Source organism: Arachis ipaensis, chromosome B1 (assembly GCF_059453495.1).
Source record: "Arachis ipaensis isolate K30076 ecotype BB chromosome B1, ASM5945349v1, whole genome shotgun sequence".
NCBI lineage: Eukaryota > Viridiplantae > Streptophyta > Magnoliopsida > Fabales > Fabaceae > Arachis > Arachis ipaensis.
In genome coordinates, this window is record NC_142436.1 from 125,234,435 (window position 1) to 125,255,356 (window position 20,922).

Genomic DNA, 20,922 nt, shown 5'->3' on the forward strand with positions numbered 1-20,922 from the left:
CTTATATGAAATTTTTAAGTTTGGTGTCTTGCATGCATTGTTTATTTGATCTTAGTTGCATTTTTTTATTGTTTCTCATCATTAAAAATCCAAAAATATTTTCAAAATTGTGTCTTTTCAAGTCAATAATACAGAGAATTGAAGATTCAGAACATTCAGCAGAGGAATCAAACAGAAAAAGCTGGGCGTTCAAAACGCCCAGTGAAGAAGGAAAACTGGCGTTTAAACGCCAGCCAGGGTACCTGGCTGGGCGTTTAACGCCCAACAGGGTAGCATTTTGGGCGTTAAACGCCAGAATGGATACCATTCTAGGCGTTTAACGCCAGAAGGATACTAGAGGGAAGATTTTGTTTTTAATTCAAATCTTTTTCAAATCTTCATAATTTTTCAAAATCAAATCTTTTTCAAATCATATATTTTCAATCATATCTTTTCAAAATCAATTTCTTTTCAATTTTTTTTATTTATTACTATTTTCGAAAATCCTTGCTACAATTAATAATTTAATTCAAAATTTTTTAGTTGTTACTTGCCTATTAAGAAAGGATCAAAAGTTTTAATTCTAGAATCATATCTTCTAATTTCTTGTTAGTCAAGTAATCAACTTTAATTTTAAAAACTTTCTCTTTTTAATTTGATATTCAATCATATCTTCTCAATCATATCTTTTTAATCACATCTTTTTCAAAATTAACTCTCAATCATATCATTTTTATTTCTAATTTCAAAATTTTTTTCAAAAAACACTTAATTTCTTTCCTAATCTTAATTTTCGAAAATCTCAATCAAATTTTCAAATTTCTTTTTATTATTTCGAAATCTTTTTAATTTATTTTCGAAAATTCTTCCCCTCTTCTCACATCCTTCTATTTAAGGGACTAACACTCGTCCTGAAGGTGCAATTCGAACTCTATCCCTCTTGATAAGTTCGAATTCTCTTCTATCTACCTCCTCCTTCTATTCTTCTTTTCCTCTGACACCTCAAGGAATCTCTACACTGTGACATAGAGGATTCCCTACTTTCTTGTTCTCTTCTCTTTCATATGAGCAGGAGCAAAGATAAAGGCATACTTGTTCAAGCTGATCCTGAACCTGAAAGGACCTTGAAGAGAAAGCTAAGAGAATCTAAAGCACAATCCTCTCTAGAGGGCCTAACAGAGCTTTTCAAGGAAGAAGAAACAATGGCAGCCGAAAACAACAATGCCAACAATGCAAGGAAGGTGCTTGGTGACTTTACTGCACCTACTCCCGACTTTTATGGGAGAAGCATCTCAATCCCTGCCATTGGAGCAAACAACTTTGAGCTTAAGCCTCAATTAGTTTCTCTAATGCAACAGAATTGCAAGTTTCATGGACTTCCATTGGAAGATCCTCATCAGTTCTTAGCTGAATTCTTGCAAATCTGTGACACTGTCAAGACCAATGGGGTTGATCCTGAGGTCTACAGACTTATGCTCTTCCCTTTTGCTGTAAGAGACAGAGCTAGGACATGGTTGGACTCACAACCTAAAGAAAGCCTGAACTCTTGGGAAAAGCTAGTCAATGCCTTCTTGGCAAAGTTCTTTCCACCTCAAAAATTGAGTAAGCTTAGAGTGGAAGTCCAAACCATCAGATAGAAGGAAGGTGAATCCCTCTATGAAGCTTGGGAAAGATACAAGCAATTGATCAGAAGGTGTCCTTCTGACATGCTTTCAGAATGGAGCATCATAGGTATCTTCTATGATGGTCTGTCTGAACTATCCAAGATGTCATTGGACAGCTCTGCTGGAGGATCTCTTCATCTGAAGAAGAAGCCTGCAGAAGCTCAGGAACTCATTGAGATGGTTGCAAATAACCAATTCATGTACACTTCTGAAAGGAACCCTGTGAATAATGGGACAAATAAGAAGAAAGGAGTTCTTGAGATTGATACTCTGAATGCCATACTGGTTCAGAATAAAATATTAACCCAACAAGTCAATATGATTTCTCAGAGTCTGTCTGGAATGCAAACAACAACAAGCAATACTAAGGAAGCTTCCTCTGAAGAAGAAGCTTATGATCCTGAGAGCCCAGCAATGGAAGAGGTGAATTACATGGGAGAATCCTATGGAAACACCTATAATCCTTCATGGAGAAATCATCCAAATCTCTCATGGAAGGATCAACAGAGACCTCAACAAGGTTTCAACAACAATAATGGTGGAAGAAACATTTAGCAATAGCAAGCCTTTTCCATCATCTTCTCAGCAACAGACAGAGAATTCTAAGCAGAGCCACTCTGACTTAGCAACTATAGTTTCTGATCTAATTAAAACCACTCAAAGTTTCATGACTGAAACAAGGTCCTCCATTAGAAATTTGGAGGCACAAGTGGGTCAGCTGAGTAAGAAAATTACTGAACTCCCTCCCAGTACTCTCCCAAGCAATACAGAAGAGAATCCAAAGAGAGAGTGCAAGGCCATAAACACGTCTCACATGGCCGAACCTGGAGAGGAGGAAGTGGCAGTGATCTCCACTGAGGAAGACCTCCATAGAGTTCCCTGATGAGGAACCACTGGAATCTGAGGCTCACACAGAGACCATAGAGATTCCATTGAATTTACTTATGCCATTCATGAGCTCTGATGAGTATTCTTCCTCTGAAGAGGATGAAGATGTTACTGAAGAGCAAGTTGCTAAGTACCTTGGAGCAATCATGAAGCTAAATGCCAAGTTGTTTGGTAATGAGACTTGGGAGGATGAACCTCCATTGCTCATCAAAGAACTGGATGACTTGACTAGGCAGAAATTACCTCTGAAGAGACAAGACACTGGAAAATTCTTAATCCCTTGTACCATAGGCACCATGACCTTTGAGAAGGCTCTGTGTGACCTGGGGTCAAGTATAAACCTTATGCCTCTCTCTGTAATGGAGAAGCTAGGGATCATTGAGGTACAAGCTGCTAGAATCTCACTAGAGATGGCAGACAATTCAAAGAAATAGGCTTATGGACTTGTAGAGGATTTCTTGGTAAAGGTTGAAGGCCACTACATCCCTGCTGACTTCATAATCCTAGAGACTGGGAAGTGTATGGATGAATCCATCATCCTTGGCAGACCCTTCCTAGCCACAGCAAAAGTTGTGATTGATGTTTACAGAGGAGAATTGATCATTCAAGTGAATGAAGACTCCCTTGTGTTTAAAGCTCAAGGATATCCCTTTGTAACCATGGAGAGGAAGCATGAAGAGCTTCTCTCAATACAGAGTCAAATAGAGCCCCCACAGTCAAACTCTAAGTTTAGTGTTGGGAGGCCACAACCAAACTTTAAGTTTGGTGTTAAACCCCCACATTCAAAGTCTAAGTTTGGTGTTGGGAGGTTCCAACATTTCTCTGAACATCTGTGAGGCTCCATGAGAGCCACTGTCAAGCTATTGACATTAAAGAAGCGCTTGTTGGGAGGCAGCCTAATCTTTAATTATCTATGTTAAATTTCTATTTTCTTTTATTATTTTATGTTTTCTGTAGGTTGATGATCATGTGAAGTCACAAAAATAATTGAAAAAGCAAAAATAGAAGGAAAAACAGAATGAAAAACAGAACACCCTGGAGGAGAAACTTACTGGCGTTTAAACGCCAGTAAGGGTAGCAGAATGGGCGTTAAACGCCCAGTCTGGCACCATTCTGGGCGTTTAACGCCAGAAATGGGCACCAGACTGGCGTTTAACGCCAGAAATGGGCAAGAAGCTGGCGTTAAATGCCAGAAATGGGTAGCAACCTGGTGTTTAACGCCAGGATTGGCAGCAAGGGGCGTTTTGCACGCCACATGGTGCAGGGATGAGAAATCCTTGACACCTCAGGATCTGTGGACCCCACAGGATCCCCACCTACCTCATCTCTCTCTCTCTCTTCTTCACCCATTCACCAATCACCTCAATACCTCTTCCCCAAAAACCCCTCACCTATCAAATCCCACCATTCTCTTCACCACTCACATCCATCCTTCATAAAACCCCACCTACCTCACCATTCAAATTCAAACCACTTTCCCACCCAAACCCACCCATAATGGCCGAACCATACCCCCCTCTCCACTCCTATATAAACCCATCTTCACTCCTTCATTTTCACACAACATAACACTACCTATCCTCCTTGGCCGCAACACAAAGCCCCCTCCATCTCCTCTATTTCTTCTTCTTCTACTCTCTTCTTTCTTCTTTTGCTCGAGGACGAGCAACCTTCTAAGTTTGGTGTGGTAAAAGCTAAAGATTTTTTTTGTTTTTCCATAACCATTAATGGCACCAAAGGCCGGAGAAACCTCTAGAAAGAGGAAAGGGAAGGCAAAAGCTTCCACCTCCGAGTTATGAGAGATGGAGAGATTCCTCTCAAGGGTGCATCAAGACCACTTCTATGAAGTTGTGGCCAAGAAGAAGGTGATCCCCGAGGTCCCTTTTAAGCTCAAAAAGGGCGAATATCCGGAGATCCGACATGAGATCCGAAGAAGAGGTTGGAAAGATCTCACCAACCCCATTCAACAAGTCGGAATCTTAATGGTTCAAGAGTTCTATGCCAATGCATGGATCACCAAGAACCATGATCAAAGTGTGAACCCGGACCCTAAGAATTGGCTTACAATGGTCCGAGGGAAATACTTAGATTTCAGTCCGGAAAATATAAAGTTGGCATTCAATTTGCCTATGATGCAAGGAGATGACACCCATACACTAGAAGGGTCAACTTTGATCAAAGGTTAGACCAAGTCCTCATGGACATCTGTGAAGAGGGCGCTCAATGGAAGAGAGATTCAAGAGGGAAGCCGGTTCAACTAGGAAGGCATAACCTCAAGCCCGTGGCTAGGGGATGGTTGGAGTTCATCCAATGTTCAATCATTCCCACTAGCAACCGGTCTGAAGTTACTATAGACTGGGCTATCATGATTCATAGCATCATGATTAGAGAGGAAGTAGAAGTTCATGAGGTTATATCCCAAGAACTCTACAAGGTGGCGGACAAGTCCTCTACTGTGGCAAGGTTAGCCTTCCCTCATCTCATTTGTCACCTCTGCAATTCAGTTGGAATTGACATAGAGGAAGACATCCTCATTGATGAGGACAAGCCCATCACTAAGAAAAGGATGGAGCAAACAAGAGATCCCACTCATGGACAAGAGCATAAGGAAACTCCTCATCATGAAATCCCTGAGATGCCTCAAGGGATGTATTTTCCCCCACAAAACTATTGGGAGCAAATCAACACCTCCCTAGGAGAATTAAGTTCCATCATGGGACAACTAAGGGTGGAGCACCAAGAGCATTCCATCCTCCTCCATGAAATTAGAGAAGACCAAAGAACCATGAGAGAGGAGCAACAAAGGCAAGGAAGAGACATTGAGGAGCTCAAGCACTCCATAAGATCTTCAAGAGGAAGAACAAGCCGCCATCACTAAGGTGGACCCGTTTTTTAATTTCCTTGTTCTTTATTTTTTGTTTTTCAAATTTTTATGCTTTATGTTTATTTATGTTTGTGTCTTTATTACATGATCATTAGTGTCTAAGTGTCTATGCCTTGAAGCTATGAAAATGAATCCATCACCTGTCTTAAATGAAAAATATTTTTAATTGAAAAAGAAAAAGGAGTTCATGAATTTCAAATTTTAAAACAGTTTAGTTATTTTGATGTGGTAGCAATACTATTGTTTTTCTGAATGAATGCTTGAATAGTGCATATTTTTGAATTTGATTGTTTATGAATGTTAAAATTATTGGCTCTTGAAAGAATGATGGGAAAAGGAGAAATGTTATCTGATGATCTGAAAAATCATAAAATTGATTCTTGAAGCAAGAAAAAGCAGTGAAAAGCTTGCAAAAAAAAAAAAAAAGCAAGCAGAAAAAGCCAATAACCCTTTAAACCAAAAGGCAAGGGTAAAATAAAAAGGATCCAAGGCTTTGAGCATCAGTGGATAGGAGGGCCCACAGGAATAAAATCCTGGCCTAAGCGGCTAAACCAAGTTGTACCTAACCATGTGCTTGTGGCGTGAAGGTGTCAAGTAAAAACTTGAGATTGAGCGGTTAAAGTCGTGGTCCAAAGCAAAAAGAGTGTGCTTAAGAGCCCTGGACACCTCTCACTGGGGACTTTGGCAAAGCTGAGTCACAATCTGAAAAGGTTCACCCAGTCATGTGTCTGTGGCATTTATGTATCCGGTGGTAATACTGGAAAACAAAATGCTTAGGGTCACGGCCAAGATTCATAAAGTAGCTGTGTTCAAGAATCAACATACTTAACTAGGAGAATCAATAACACTATCTGGATTCTGAGTTCCTATAGAAGCCAATCATTCTGAACTTCAAAGGATAAAGTGAGATGCCAAAACTGTTCAGAAGCAAAAAGCTAAAAGCCCCGCTCATCTAATTAATATTGATCTTCATAGATGTTTTTGGAATTCATAGTATATTCTCTTCTTTTTATCCTATTTGATTTTCAGTTGCTTAGGGACAAGCAACAATTTAAGTTTGGTGTTGTGATGAGCGGATAATTTATACGCTTTTTGGCATTGTTTTTAGTATATTTTTAGTATATTTTAATTAGTTTTTATTATATTTTATTAGTTTTTATTTAAAATTCACTCTTCTGGACTTTACTATGAGTTTGTGTGTTTTTCTGTAATTTCAGGTATTTTCTAGCTGAAATTGAGGGACCTGAGCAAAAATCTGATTCAGAGGCTGAAAAAGGACTGCAGATGCTGTTGGATTCTGATCTCCCTGCATTCGAAGTGGATTTTCTGGAGATACAGAAGCCCAATTGGCGTGCTCTTAATTTCGTTGGAAATTAGACATTCTGGGCTTTCCCGCAATATATAATAGTCCATACTTTGCCCGCGATTTGATGGCCCAAACAGGCGTTCCAAGTCAGCTCAAGAATTTTGGCGTTTAACGCCAGAACTGGCACTAAAGCTGGAGTTAAACGCCCAAACTGGCACAAAAGTTGGCGTTTAACTCCAAGAAAAATCTCTACACATGAAAGCTTCAATGCTCAGCCCAAGCATACACCAAGTGGGCCCAGAAGAAGATTTCTGCATTAATTACTTATTTCTGTAAATCCTAGGCTACTAGTTCTCTATAAATAGGACCTTTTGCTATTGTATTTTGATCTTTGGACGTTTAGTCCCTAGACCTTGGAGGCTGGCCATTTGGCCATGCTTGCACCATTATCACTTTTGTATTTTCAACGGTGGAGTTTCTACACACCATAGATTAAGGTGTGGAGCTCTACTGTTCTTCATGAATTAATGCAAAGTACTATTATTTTTCTATTCAACTCAAGTCTATTTCTTCTCCAAGATATTCATTCGCACCCAAGAACATGATGAATGTGATGATTATGTGACACTCATCACCATTCTCACCTATGAACGCGTGACTGACAACCACTTCCGTTCTACATGCAAACAAGCTTGAATGTGTATCTCTTGGGTTTCTAATCTAAGATTGGAACCTTCGTGGTATAGGCTAGAATTATTGGCGGCCATTCCTGAGATCCGGAACGTCTAAACCTTGTCTGTGGTATTCTGAGTAGGATCTGGGAAGGGATGACTGTGACGAGCTTCAAACTCACGATTGTTGGGCGTGTGACAGACGCAAAAGGATCAATGGATCCTATTCCAACATGATCGAGAACCGACAGATGATTAGCCGTGCGGTGACAGCGTGCGTAGAACATTTTCACTGAGAGGACGGGAAGTAGCCATTGACAACGGTGATGCCCAACATAAAGCTTGCCATGGAAAGGAGTATGAATGATTGGAAGAAGGCAATAGGAAAGCAGAGGTTCAGGAAGAACAAAGCATCTTCATATGCTTATCTGAAATTCCAACCAAAGAATTACATAAGTATCTCTATCTTTATTTTATGTTTTATTTATCTTTTAATTATCAATTCTCCATCACCATCTAAATTTGCCTGACTGAGATTTACAAGGTGACCATAGCTTGCTTCAAGCTGATAGTCTCCGTGGGATCGACCCTTACTCACGTAAGGTTTATTACTTGGACGACCCAGTGCACTTGTTGGTTAGTTGTGCGGAATTGTGACAAAGTATGATTCACGTTTGAGAGCTCCAAGTCCCTTTGGCACCATTGTTGATGATCACAATTTCGTGCACTAAGAGCCTTCACCTTCTCTTTGTATAGTCTGGAGTTGTCATATGCTTTGAGTCGAAGGGTCTCCAGTTCTGCCAGTTGCAGCTTTCTTTCAGCACCAGCTTTCTCAAATCCCATGTTGCATTCTCTTACAGCCAGAAAGCCTTGTGTTCCACCTCCACTGGGAGGTGACAAGCATTTTCGTACACTAAGCGAAAAAGACTCATCCCAATGAGTGTTTTGTACGTTGTCCGTTACGCCCAGAGCGCATCAACAAGTCTGGTGCTCCAGTCCTTCCTATGAGGCTTTACTATCTTCTCCACAATATGCTTTATTTCTCTGTTAGACACCTCTGCTTGTCCATTGGTCTAGGGATGGTATGCTATTGCTACCTTGTGAACGATCCCGTGCTTCTTCAGTAGTCCTGCTAATCTCCTGTTACAAAAGTGAGTGCCTTGATCACTCATGATTGCTCATGGTGATCCAAAGCAACAGATAATATGGTTTCTAACAAAGGAGACAACAGTGTTAGCATCATCAGTACAGGTAGGAATTGCTTCCACCCATTTAGAAACATAATCTACAGCTAACAGTATATAAAGGTAACCACTAGAGTTTGGAAATGGACCCATGAAGTCAATGCCCCAAACAAAAAAAATTTCATAGAATAGCATAATTTGTTGGGGCATTTCATCCCTCTTGGATATATTCCCAAACCTTTGGCATGGGAGACAAGATTTACAAAAGGCAGTAGCATCTTTAAAAAGAGTAGGCCACCAGAATCCACAGTCTAAAATTTTTCTAGCTGTTCTTTGAGGGCCAAAATGTCCTCCAGTCTCAGAAGAGTGGTAGGTCTCTAAAATGGACTGGAATTCTGATTGGGGCACACACCTTCTAATTACCTAGTCAGCACCACACCTCCATAAATATGGGTCATCCCATATATATAATTTGGATTCGCTTTTCACCTTGTCTCTTTGATGCTTAGTAAAATTAGGAGGAAAAGTATCGCTAACTAGATAATTAGCTATAGGTGCATACCAAGGAACTACTTCAGATACTGTGTGTATGCTATCAAATGGAAAAGCATCATTGATAGGAGTGGAGTCAGTCTTAATGTGCTCTAGACGACTCAAGTGGTCTGCCACTAAATTTTGGGAACCACTCCTATCCTTAATTTCTAAATCAAATTTTTGCAGGAGCAATATCTAATGTATTAGCCTTGGTTTAGACTCTTTTTTAGCTAATAAATACTTCAGAGCTGCATGATCTGAGTACGCTACCACCTTAGTACCAAGTAAATAGGCTTAGAATTTATCGAGAGCAAAAATAATAGCCAGAAGCTCTTTTTCAGTGGTAGTGTAATTAGACTGAGCAGCGTCTAAGGTCTTAAAAGCATAAGCAATTACGAAAGGATCCTTACCTTCGCGCTGAGCCAGCGCCGCTCCTACTGCATGGTTGGAGGCATCACACATAATCTCAAAAGGCTAGCTCCAGTCTGGTCCTCGCACAATCGGAGCTTGAGTCAAGGCGATTTTCAGCTTATCAAACGCTTCTATGGAATCCTCACTCAGCTCGAACTCAACATCCTTCTGCAACAGTATGGATAAAGGTAATGCTACCTTACTGAAGTCCTTGATAAATCTCCGGTAGAAACCTGCATGGCCAAGGAATGAACGGACTTTCCTCACGGAGGAGGGGTAAGATAAACTAGAAATGACATCTACCTTTGCTGGATCTATAGATATACCAGTATTAGAAACAACATGTCCTAGTACAATACCTTATTTTTTCATAAAGTGACATTTTTCAAAATTTAATACAAGGTTTGAACTAACACACTTGTCTAATACTCTAGCTAAACTATCCAAGCAAAGGCTAAATGAATCACCATATACGCTAAAATTATCCATGAAAACTTCCATACAGTTCTCAAGAAGATCTGAGAAGATACTCATCATGCATCTTTGGAAAGTAGCTGGTGCATTACACAAGCCAAAATGCATCCTCTTGTATGCGTACGTTCCAAAGGGACATGTAAAAGTAGTCTTCTCCTGATCTTCAGGAGCTATATGAATTTGAAAATAGCCTGTATAACCATCTAAAAAGCAGTAATGTGATTTACCTGACAGGCGATCAAGCATCTGATCAATAAATGGCAAGGGGTAATGATCCTTGAGAGTGGCTTGGTTGAGACGCCTGTAATCAATGCAAACTCTCCATGAATTATGCACTCTAGTTGTCAGGAGCTCTCTATGCTCATTTTTTACTGTTGTGACTCCAGACTTCTTGGGCACCACTTGTACGGGGCTGACCCATTCATTATCTGAGATGGGGTAGATGATATCAACCTCAAGCAGCCTGGTCACTTCTTTCTTGACAACTTCTAAGATTGTGGGGTTCAACCGCCTCTGAGGTTGACGGACAGGCCTTGCTCCCTCTTCTAAAAATATTCTGTGCTCACAAACTTGAGGACTGATGCCTACTATATTCGCCAAGCTCCACCCAATTGCTTTCTTGTGTCTTCTCAGCATACTAAGCAGCTGCTCCTCCTGTTGGGAAGTGAGTTCCCTTGCAATGATAACTGGGAGCTTCTGATTATCCTCAAGGTAAGCATACTTGAGGTGGGGTGGAAGGGGCTTTAATTCCAATTTCTGCTCATAGCTAGGCACTTGATCTTCTGGAGTTAGTGATAATGGCAAAGTGTCCTCATTGTGTCCAGGGGGCATCCCCACACTTGCTTCTTGCTCCATGTGCCACTCTTCTACTTCCTCCTGGTGAACTGCAGCTACAGTCTCATCAATGATGTCACACTGAAAGATGAAATGATCTTCCAGGGGATGCTTCATAGCTTCATCCAAGTTGAAGCTCACTGCTCTGCCATCTATTTCAAAAGAGTAAGTTCCTGAGAAGGCATCTAATTTGAACTTTGAAGTCTTCAGGAATGGCCTTCCAAGCAGGATGGATGATAGTCTTCCTGAGTCATTAAGGGGCATCTCCAAAATATAGAAGTCAATAGAAAATGTGAGCCCCTTAATGCTCACCAGCACGACCTCAGAAATCCCAACCACAGAGATAATACTTTTATCTGCCAAAACAAAACGAGCTGCCAACCTTTTTAAGGGAGGGATCCTCAAAGCATCATATACAGACAATGGCATTATACTAACACACGCTCCTAAATCATACGTACAGTAAGAAAATTTCACACCATCTATAGTAATAGTAACCATGCATGGACCTGGATCACTACATTTTTCAGGTATATCACCCACTAAAGCAGAAATGGAACTACCTAGAGGAATAGTTTCTAAATTCTGTAAATTATTTTTATGCATGTACAAATCCTTTAGAAACTTAGCATATCTAGGTACCTGCTGAATGGCATCAAAAAGTGGAATGGTTACCTCAACCTTTTTGAATATTTCTACCATTTCAGGGTCTAGTTCTATCTACTTTCTGGGCTTCCTAGCAAGGTGTGGAAATGGAATAGGAATGGTGCCACTTGCAGCATTTGTATCCCTTGGTGCTCCATTCCTTGGCTGAGCTACTTCTTCTTCAACCATGTCTTGTACTTCATCTTCCTCTTCAACATCCTCCACTTCAACCATGTCCTCAACTGGGGTGTTTCCTTGCAAGCTTGGCTTCTCATGATTCCTCTCTTGTAGTGTGGATCCGGACCTCAAAGTGATACTGTTGATTCCACCTTTGGGGTTGGGTATAGGTTGAGAAGGAATTCCACTGGAGCTTGAAGGCTGATTATTGAAAGTATTCATTGATCCAATCTGTGAGGCAAGAGCTTGTACAGCAGAGGTCAGACCGTTTAAGGTGGAGCTAAGTGTACTCTACATGTCTTGCTATCCTTGTGCAAGAGAAGGAAACAGATGCTGGGGACTGCCTTTGGTGAGGTGCTCTGTAAGGCTGATTTTGGTTCTGCTGTCTATTGTTGTTGTTCCACCTCTGATTTCCATTGTTGTCTTTGCCTCCTCTGTTGCAGTTGTCCCTCCATCCTTGGTTGGAATTATCTCTCCATCCCTGGTTGGAATTATCTCTCCATCCCTGGTTGGAGTTGTCTTGCCAACCTTGATTGTGGTTTCCACCTTGGTTGTAATTGCCGCCTTGTTGATTGTATCCTTGATTCGGGCGGTCATAGAAATTATGAGTAGTTGCCAAGGTGTTGTCTTCTTGTTGGAGCTGCGGACACTTATCAGTGTAATGAGTGTAATCAGCACATATTCCACATACTCTTTGAGGAACCAACTGTTGACTTTGTTGTGGTGAGGGAGGCTGAGGTTGTTGTTGATTTAGCTGTATCTGCTTCAGTAGGTTGGTCATCTCACATATAGCCTGTGTGAAAGCAGTAGTCTCACTGCTAGAGGAAACCTCTGCAATAGCCTTGGGGTGGTTGCTCCTGTGCCTGTGATCCCGAGTGGACTCAGCTAGGTCGCTGATCAGTTGCCACGCTTCATCTGCAGTCTTGTACTTTTTCAGAGAGCCATTACTCGCACCATCCAATGTAGTCTTATCCAGAGGCTTCATGCCTTGAGTGAAGTATCTGATCAACACCAACATGTCGATTATGTGGTGGGGGCATGCGTCCAGAAGATTCTTGAAGCGCTCCCAATACTTATAAAGAGTCTCCGATTCGCCTTGAATAATGCAAGAGATCTCTTTCCTCAGTCTATCTGTAACTTTAGCTGGAAAGTATTTTTTCAAGAATTCTCTCCTGAGCGTATCCCAGTTGGTAACAATTGCTTCAGGTTGGGAGTAGTACCACTCCCTCGCCTTTCCCTCAAGAGAAAATGGAAAGGCGGTTAGCAGAATAGAAGTTTCATCTGTACCATGACGCCTAACAGTAGAACAGGCTGTCTGAAAATCCCTAAGGTGCTTGATAGGCTCCTGAGCCGGTAAGCCATGAAACTTAGGTAGTAAGTTGATTAGCGCAATCTTCAGACCAAAATCTGCAGCCAGATTTAGGTGACGCGCTTGATACGGTTGTAGTGTAAAGTCTGGAGCCCCTGCTTTCTGGAGAGTAATCCTCCTGGGCGCTGCCATGTTACCTGCACGTAAATCAACAGAATCAGTAGTAGAGGAGCTTGTTTTTTCCTCATATGGCAGTTTAGATTCGCCCTCAGATAAGACTGGTGAATTGATAGCAACCACTTCACCACCCTCAGTGGCTAACCGACGTCGAGCTCGCCTAATACGTGAAAGAGTTCTTTCAATTTCAGGATCAAATGCGGGTAAGCTCAGATCAGGCAGTAAACGCGTCATTCAACGAAAGAAACATACAGCTCATGGTAATAAAATAAAATAAAATATGCAAATAAATAAAATTAAAAATATTTACACCAACTAATAATTTAGCACACTATTGCAACTCCCCGGCAACGGCACCAAAAATTGATGCAGGCGGAAATTAGCCGATTAAGAAATCAATATATTAAATACGTTGCAAGTACAGTTCTTAACTAGCCAAAGTCTGCTTATCAATTTAGAAAGGTTTTCATAATTTAGAATAAAAATACTGGGAGTATGAATCCGAGGTCGTCTCCCAACGAGTTGACAAAAGAGTGCCAATTTGTTATTCACTTAGTTAATCCTTACTAAATAAAGGAAAGTCAAGTGATTGAGCTAACTCTTATTCGCAAATCCTAATCCTCTCCCTTGGGAAGGACTAGCGTTAGTAAATAGAGAATTAGCCAACAACTTCCAATTTAACTAATCACTTGAGCATTCCAACTCAAGGATCTCCTTTTAATCAACCCCAAATCAAATTGGGAGTCTACTCTGTCAACATGAATACCATCTTTGTGGTCTTATAAGAGAAGTAAAAAGGGAACATGGTAATTAAAATCAATTGGAAGCAATTAAACAAATAATAAAATTTAAATGGAAAAACACTTGCATTAATAAATTCTAAAAACAATCCAATTGTAATTCTGAACAAAGATTAAGGATATGAAAGAGTAAGGGAATAAGAAAACAAACTAGAATATCAACTTCAACGGAGGCAATGACTCTTCTCAATATCCAAAGCAAAAGCATAAAACTAGAAATCTATGAATGTAAAGGAAAACCTAGAGGAAAAGTAATTTCTCTCCAAAATTCAAAAACTAAACTAAAAACTATGCTAATGAGAATGTGTGTTGAGTCTCTGCTCGTCTCCTGGCTCTAGTCTGTGTTTCTGGGATGGAAACTGGGTCCAAAGTCGGCCCAAAATCGCCCCCATCATTTTTTGCGATTTCTGCAGATCGCGCATGTCACGCGTACGCGTCAGGCACGCGCATGCGTCGTTGTGCGAACTCTGATTCACGCGCACGCGTGAACCATGCGTGCGCGTCACCCCTCGCTGATCGTCTCCTTTATTTCTTTTTCTCCTTCCATTTTTGCAAGCTTCCTCTCCATCCTCTAAGCCATTCCTACCTTATAATGCCTGAAAACACTGAACACACAGATCACAGCATCGAATGGTATAAAGAGGGATTAAAATACATAAATTAAAGGCTTAGGAAGCAAGATTTTAACTATAGAACAAAACTAGGAAGGAATTTGTAAAACCATGCAATTTGTATGAATAAGTGTGCAAAGACTTGATGAAACCACTCAATTGAGCACAAGATAAACCATAAAATAGTGGTTTATCAGGCGGGTGAGAATCCGGATTTTGAGGTTTCTCCTAGTCGAGAGTTTTCCTCCATATTAATATATTTTTCAGCCTGTTCTTGTACCTCATTTAGAGATGTTGGGTGCTTTTTGGATATGGAGTGGCTAAATGGTCCTTCTCGCAGGCCATTGATGAGACCCATGATGGCTGCTTCTGTTGGCAGACTTTGTATGTCCAGACATGACTTGTTGAATCTTTCCATGTAGTTGCAGAGGCTCTCCCGATATCCTTGCTTAATCCCTAACAGGCTTGGGGCATGTTTGGCTTTGTCTTTCTGGATGGAGAATCTGGCTAGGAACTTTTTGGCGAGATCATTGAAGTTTGCTATTGATCTTGGCGGCAAGCTGTCGAACCACTTTATTGCCGTCTTGGTTGATGAAGGAAAGACGATTCTACATAAACTCACCGGCAAGTGTACCGGGTCGCATCAAGTAGTAATTACTCACAAGAGTGAGGTCGATCGCACAGGGATTGATGGATTGAGCATATTTATTTAGGTGATGAAATTAGTTAAGCGAATGTTTGAAGATTTGAGTTAAACTTGATCAATAGAACCTAAATTGCAACTAAATAAAAGTGCAGAAGGTAAATTGACTGAATCTAAAGGTGCTGAAGAAGTAAATTGCAGATACTTAAAGTGTAAGAAAGTAAAATAGCTAAAACTTAAATTGCAAGAAAAGTAAATTGCAGAAACTTAAAGTGCAAGAAATGTAAATTGCTGAATCTAAATTGCTGAGAAATGTAAATTGCTTGAAGAACAAAAGGATTTGGATACTGGGATTTAGAATTAAACTAGAAAATGTAAATTGCAATAACTCAAAGAACTATGAGATGCAGATTCAGATCTGGATCTCAGTAGCTGAGACAGAAATAGAAAATTGCTTCAAGAAATAAAACAGCAGGAGAACGTAAATCAATTCTGAAATATTGAAGAGAAATTGACAATTAAAGAAGAGTAATAAAAATAGAAAACAGATCCAGATCTCAATTACTCTCTTGACCAAGCAGAAGAGAAATTGCAGAGGAAAATGAAAATGAAAACAGAAGAGAAGATTAAGGTCCAATTCTTAGAACAATTGAGAAGAAAAGTAAAAGATGATTCTCAGATTAAGAATCAATGGAGCTCTTCAATCTCAATTCAAAATCCAAAATAGACAGTAGAAGTTGCAAAAGAAAAGAAAATGAAATCAGAAAGCTAAACTCAGATCCAATTCCCCAAATCCAAATTCAAAACAAAAATGAAAATTAAAAGTGAAAAACTAAAATAAATGAGCTAAAGGTTTTCTACAGATCCTATTTATACACTTTCTATTTTGGTCTTCAGATCTTGGAATGGGCCTGTTGATTTTGGATTTGAAGAAGCAATGGATCCGGATGGCATTTCATTGAAAATGGGTTGGAGGCATGCTCCAGTGGAGTGCTCCGTTTTGAGTAGTGAACGTTGCGTTCACTTTTTGTTGGTGAGCCTTTGTGCCAATCTTCCTTGCCTAGCGTTTACTATTTGAATGCTACGTTCAAATTATGAACGCTACACTTGATGAGTCTTCCTCCCCAAGGCTTGAAGCACGAAAACGTTGCCACAAGAGAACGCTACGTTCTAATTTCCAAACGCTGCCTCCTTGGTGCTTGCCTTTCCTTAGCTAGCTCTTTGGTGTGCATGCTTGGCTTCTTTGAGCGCTTTGTTCCCTCCTTTGAACGCTGCCTAGCTGAGCCTTGCTCCCTTGCCAAAAGTCACAAGAAAGGTAGGAATAGTGAACGTAGCGTTCACTTCTTGGAACACTACCCTTGGTTTGCTTCGTGCGCGCCCAGCGTTTCTTGGTTCCAGGCTCGAAAAAGTGAATGATAGTGAACGTAGCGTTCACATTCTTGAACGCTACCCTTGATGATTGTTACACCATTTGGTGCATCTTGATGGAGCACTTGAAAACGTTCATTAAAGTGAACGCTATGCTTAAGCTTTTGAGCGCTGCCCTTTCGAACGCAACACTTTTGCTATCATGGGCCATGCTTTTTGGTGCACGAAATTGTGATCCTTAACAACGGCGCCAAAAACTTGGTGCTCGGAACGTAATTCACACACTTTGTCACAACTCCACACAACTAACCAGCAAATGCACTGGGTCGTCCAAGTAATAGACCTTACGTGAGTAAGGGTCGATCCCACGGAGATTGTCGGCTTGAAGCAAGCTATGGTCACCTTGTAAATCTCAGTCAAGCAGATTCAATTGGTTATGGAAATTTAATAATTAAAAGATAAATAAAATGTAAAATAAGGATAGAGATACTTATGTAATTCAATGGTGAGAATTTCAGATAAGCGTATAGAGTTGCTTAATTTCTCCTGAATCTCTGCTTTCCCACTACTTTCATCCAATCCTTCATACTCCTTTCCATGGCAAGTTGTATGTTGGGCATCACCGTTGTCAATGGCTACATCCCGTCCTCTCTATGAAAATGGTCCAATGCGCTGTCACTGCATGGCTAATCATCTGTCGGTTCTTGATCATACTAGAATAGGATTTACTATCCTTTTGCGTCTATCACTACGCCCAGCACTCGCGAGTTTGAAGCTCGTCACAGCCATCCCTTCCCAGATCCTACTCGGAATACCACAGACAAGGTTTAGACTTTCCGGATCTCAGGAATGGCCATCCATGGGTTCTAACTTATACCACGAAGACTCTAATATCTCGGACTCGGTCCCCTGTATTAGATATCTAAGAGATACTCATTCTGTCTCGTCTTCATGTAGAACGGAAGTGGTTGTCAGGCACGCGTTCATAGGTGAGAATGAATATCTTAGAATAGGAATAAGCTTGAATTGAATAGAAAAGCAATAGTACTTTGCATTAATACTCAAGGAACAGCAGAGCTCCACACCTTAATTTATGGTGTGTAGAAACTCTACCGTTGAAAATACATAAGAACAAGGTCTAGGCATGGCCGAATGGCCAGCCCCCAAAATGTGATCAAAGGATCAAAAGAATAATCCAAAGATAGATCTGAGGATCTAAATACAATAGTAAAAAGTCCTATTTATACTAAACTAGTTACTAGGGTTTACAGAAATGAGTAAATGATGCAGAAATCCACTTTCGGGGCCCACTTGGTGTGTGCTTGGGCTGAGCATTGAGCTTTACACGTGTAGAGGCTTCTCTTGGAGTTAAACGCCAGTTTGTAACCTGTTTCTAGCGTTTAACTCTACTTTGCAACCTATTTCTGGCGTTTAACTCCAGAATAGGGCAGGAAGCTGGCGTTGAACGCCAGTTTTAGTCATCTAAACTCGAGAAAAGTATAAACTATTATATATTTTTGGAAAGCCCTGAATGTCTACTTTCTAACGCAATTGAGAGCGCACCATTTGGAGTTCTGTAGCTCCAGAAAATCCACTTTAAGTGCAGGGAGGTCAGAATCCAACAGCATCTGTAGTCCTTCTTCAGCCTCTGAATCTACTTTTTGCTTAAGTCCCTCAATTTCAGCCAGAAATTACCTGAAATCATAGTAAAACACACAAACTCATAGTAAAGTCCAGAAATGTGATTTTTATTTAAAAACTAATAAAAATATATTAAAAACTAACTAAATCATAAAGAAAACTATGTAAAAACAATGCCAAAGCGTATAAATTATCCGCTCATCACAACACCAAACTTAAATTGTTGCTTGTCCCCAAGCAACTGAAAATCAAATAGGATAAAAAGAAGAGAATATACTATAAATTCCAAAATATCAATGAAACTTAGCTCCAATCAGATGAGCGGGACTAGTAGCTTTTTGCCTCTTGAATAGTTTTGGCATCTCACTTTATCCATTAAAGTTCAGAATGATTGGCATCTATAGGAACTTAGAATTTAGATAGTGTTATTGATTCTCCTAGTTCAGTATGTTGATTCTTGAACACAGCTACTTTATGAGTCTTGGCCGTGGCCCTAAGCACTTTGTTTTCCAGTATTACCACCGAATACATAAATGCCACAAACACATAACTGGGTGAACCTTTTTAGATTGTGACTCAGCTTTGCTAGAGTCCCCAATTAGAGGTTTCCAGGGTTCTTAAGAACACTCTTCTTTTTGCTTTGGGCCTCGACTTTAACCGCTCAGTCTCAAGTTTTCACTTGACACCTTCACGCCACAAGCACATGGTTAGGGACATCTTGGTTTAGCCGCTTAGGCCAGGATTTTCTTCCTTTAAGCCCTCCTATCCACTGATGCTCAAAGCCTTGGATCCTTTTTATTACCCTTGCCTTTTGGTTTTAAGGGCTATTGGCTTTTTGCTCTTGCCTTTTGGTTTAAAGAGCTCTTGACTTTTTCTGCATGCTTTTTCTTTTTCTTTCTCTTTTTTTTTTTGCCAATTTTTTCTTCTCTTTTTTTTTTCTGCAAGCTTTGTTCTTCACTGCTTTTTCTTGCTTCAAGAATCAATTTTATGATTTTTCAGATTATCAAATAACATGTCTTCTTTTTCATCATTCTTTCAAGAGCCAACATATTTAACATTCATAAACCACAATATCAAAAGACATATGCACTGTTCAAGCATTCATTAAAAAAACAAAAAGTATTGTCACCACATCAAAATAATTAAACTATTTTCAAGGATGAATTCGAAATCATGTACTTCTTGTTCTTTTGTAATTAAAACATTTTTCATTTAAGAGAGGTGATGGATTCATAGGACATTCATAACTTTAAGGCATAGACACTTAAATACTAATGATTATGTAATCAGACACAAACATAAACATAAAGCATAGTAAACGAAAAACAGGAAAATAAGAACAATGAGATTAAGGAACGGGTCCACCTTAGTGAGGGTGGCGTCTTCCTCTTCTTGAAGAACCAATGGTGCTCTTGAGCTCCTCTATGTCTCTTCCTTGTCTTTGTTGCTCCTCCCTCATAGCTATTTGATCTTCTCTAATTTCATGGAGGATGATGGAGTGCTCTTGGTGCTCCACCCTTAGTTGTCCCATGTTGGAGCTTAATTCTCCTAGGGAGGTATTGATTTGCTCCCAATAGTTTTGTGGAGGAAAGTGCATCCCCTGAGGTATCTCAAGGATTTCATGATGAGGAATTTTCTCATGCTCTTATTGAGGTCCATGATCTATTGTTTTGTAGTCAAATGCTCTACTACTGAGCTATGGACCCTTGAGATGAATCTCTCCATTTCCCATGACTCGGAGGTGGAAGCTTTTCTCTTCCCTTTTCTCTTTCTAGAGGTTTTTCCATAAATGGTTATGGAAAAATAAAAAGCTATGCTTTTACCACACCAAAATTAAAATTTTTGCTCGTTCCCGAGCAAAAGAATGAAGAAGGTAGTAGAAGAAGAAGAAAATAGAGGAGATGGAGAGAGGTGAGTGGTTCGGCCATGTGTGGGTGGGTTTTATGGGGAAGAGAGGATGGATGTGAGTGGTGAAGAGGTGATGGGGAAGAGTGATTGAGGTGATTGGTGAAGGGTATTTGTGGAAGAGAGTTATGAAAAGGTGTGAAGAGGAGAAAAGAAAAGGTGGGGATCCTGTGGGGTCCACAGATCCAGTGGGGCCAAGGATTTAACATCCCTGCTCCAATTAGGCATGTAAAACGCCCTTGCTGTGCAATTCTGGCATTTAACGCCAGATTGCTGCTTGTTTCTGGCGTTAAACGCCCAAATGTAGCCTGTTTCTAGCGTTTAACACCAGGTAGATGCTTGTTTCTGGCGTTAAACGCCAAACAGATGCTTGTTTCTGGCGTTTAAATGCCAGAATGCTCCTCCTCCAGGGTGTGCTATTTTTAATGTTGTCTTTCATTCTGTTTTTGATTTTTCAGTAGTTTTTGTGACTCCACACGATCATCAACCTAATAAAACACGAAATAAAAATAAAAATAGAATTAAATATAATTAAATAACATTGGGTTGCCTCCCAACAAGCACTTCTTTAATGTCAATAGCTTGACAGTGAGCTCTCAAGGAGCCTCACAGATAATCAGAGTAAGGTTGGAACCTCCCAACACCAAACTTAGAATTTGAATGTGGGGGTTCAACACCAAACTTAGAGTTTGTGGCCTCCCAACACCAAACTTAGAGTTTGACTGTGGGGGCTCTGGTTGACTCTGCAGTGAGAGAAGCTTTTCATGCTTCCTCTCCATGGTTACAGAAGATGATCCTTGAGTCTGAAATACAAGGT